Below are 2,802 nucleotides of genomic sequence, written 5' to 3' on the forward strand. Positions count from 1 at the left end.
CCCATTGGCTGATTGGCTACTTGTTGCAAATATATAAGGGCAAAGGATCATTATCACACCCAGACTCATATAGGGGTATTGCATTATCATCGTGTGTTCTAAAATGTTATACGTATATACTAAGTAAACGTATATTAAACTGGGCAGAAACCCAAGAAATACTGCCTGCGCAACAGCATTGCTTCCGAAGCAACCTATCCACTGAAACCGCTGTCAAAGAGCTTAATTAATATGCTAATAAATTAACACCTTAACTACTCCCAAATGCCCACTCTATGTGGCGTTTGTGGATTTTAAAAAGGCATTTGACAGCGTGGACAGGGGTAGGTTGCTTCGGAAGCTATGTGAACTAGGATTGCATCCCAAGATTATGAAAGCGTTGTGGTCTCTACTGAGAGAGAATTACATTAACATTTTAACAAATAATGTATTGAGTGAAGCAGTCGCACAGAACATTGGCCTGGCCCAAGGGGAATGCCTATCACCTCTCCTTGATATTCTCTTCACACATAATCTGCCCTCGTGTGTTGAAGCTCCGGGCAACATCACTACTCTACTGTATGCTGATGAGAAGTTGAGCTGTTGCAAAAATCTATTAATTTGCTATCTAATTACTGCGAGAGCAATGGACTGACAATTAATGTCAGTAAAACGAAGATAGTAAAATTTCGTAGAGGGGGCGTCTCGGAGCCCGAGACAGTGTTCTCTGGGGCTGTTCAAACATCGAGTTTGTTTCTAAATTTATTTGTTTAGGTGTTGTGTTTAAAACTAAGGGAGGTTATAAAAGACACCTAGATTACCTAAAAAAGAAAGGAATTTCCGCCTGTGCAAAGATTGCAGTTAATATGCACCTTAAAAACATGTCTCTGACCTCACTTGAGAGACCATTTTTCACTGTAGTTTTGCCATCCGCAACTTATGGCCTGAAAGCTTTTGTTGCACAAATGACCAGTGCTGACTTCGATTACATAACTCTTGTGCAGTGCCGTCTACTAAAACACTGGTGGGGTGTTTCAAAATTTAGTTCCAACTCCCATCTATTTGATGAATCTGGTTGGGTGGGTGCTGGAGATATTCTCTAAAATTACTTCAGATTAAATACTCCTTTACAATCGCTGATTCGTGATGGCATGCAAACCCCTCCAAATGTGACCCTGTTGTGTGGGCCAATGATGAAAACGATGGGGCGGTAGATAGGGACGGCTTACCATAACCTTTGGTGTAGCATAGCTAATTGTTACCACCTTAATAATGCTTGCTCATGTAAACTGTGCGGTAATTCCGTAAACCTCACCAGACAGCATTTACTGGTGTGTCCTTGGGTGACGGTGGATGTTGGGGTACACAAACACTTAAGGATAGTTGAACGCCTACTTTACCAAATTAAGTAAATAAATAAGTAAATTAGGTGTACTAATAAAATAAATGATTATACCAAAAAAATCTTGTTCCTCAAGTTTTTTTTATGGTGACTCTGGTTTGCGTGCCAGTTATGTTTTACCTGTTGGGCCATGTGGCCGTGTATTCAATTTTTGAATAAAGTGTGCCTAAATACAATATACAATATGTCATACCGGTATATATTATATACTATAGTTACGCCCTCTATTGACATGAATTGTGTTGCTAAATCATGTGCTAAATACACTACCTATATATTGTATGAATATAGGTAATTTTCAACGCCCGACGTTAACCTTAACGTTAACGGATGACGGGTTTGCGCATGCGTATTTCGATTTGATTACAAAAGGGGCGGAGCTATCGCGCTGCATGTTGGGTACTAACGTTAAAGTTAAGGTTAACGTTTGTTTGATTGTTTGTTTATTGAAATTTCTCCACACATAAATAAATTTCAATTATAATAAAATGAATAAATAATAATATAACAGTATTTAAGACTAAATATTAAGGCTGTCTCTTATACACATCTAGATGTGTATAAGAGACAGCTTGAGTATACTGGAAAATAATAGTACTTCAATACAATACTAGAATATGCCAGGTCTGTCTGGGATTTAGCAGAATTGAGTTTGTCCTGTACTGGGATAACACTGTCATATCAAGGGGTATTAGAATAACTACTGCGTCATATTACCAAGTTCAATCGCTTTGTCAGTTTATTCTGATCGCAGCGAAATAGAATAGGAGGCAACTGAGAGCATAAAACTGGCGGTTCTTCAGTTGCTTTCTGAGTGTCAAACTTAACAATATCTTAGCAACAATATCTTAGCCACAATATCTTAGCAACAATATCCAAGGGGCGGGGTTTAGCGGAAAGGCCCATTACAAGAGTGATTATCAAGTTCTACAATATTGTACTGTACATTTTAATGGCTTTGACTACACCTTTTAGAGCGAGATTTCTTCTGTACTTAATAGCAACATTTTAATTTATCCATTTTGTGTAACAAGGCTTTTTTTCCAGGCCTACTCAAGCAGCCATGCTGCCATTTCTGATGTAAATCAACTGCATTGATAAATACGAATTTAGCTATATGATCATATCGTAACAATTGGCCCCTAATAATAGTAATAATGATAATAGATACCGTAGTATTTATTTTTATTATGCAGGGCGTTAGTTTGGTTTGTTTTGTTCATGATATGCCAATGAAACGTTAAATGCTATACATAGATGTCTTGTGATTGATTACCAACTGCGTCCTAACTGAGTTTAAACCACTCAAGGAAGATTGCACCTCCCTTCTCACTATCTTCTTAATCGAACCACGACATAACATGTTGGGTGGGTGCTGGAGATATTCTCCAAAATTACTTTAGATTAAATACTCCTTTACC

General features: G+C 37.9%; 1 long non-coding RNA gene across 1 annotated transcript in view; it reads left to right on the forward strand.

Moving 5' to 3' along the window:
• LOC117124226 overlaps positions 1–2,802 on the forward strand; it is a 19,603-nt gene that overhangs the window by 1,078 nt on the left and 15,723 nt on the right. The gene's annotated exons all lie outside the window — the stretch shown is intronic.

The sequence above is a fragment of the Anneissia japonica genome, unplaced genomic scaffold, assembly GCF_011630105.1.
Source record: "Anneissia japonica isolate Jap-2015-1 unplaced genomic scaffold, ASM1163010v1 scaffold284889_len227367_cov140, whole genome shotgun sequence".
Taxonomy (NCBI): Eukaryota; Metazoa; Echinodermata; class Crinoidea; order Comatulida; family Comatulidae; genus Anneissia; species Anneissia japonica.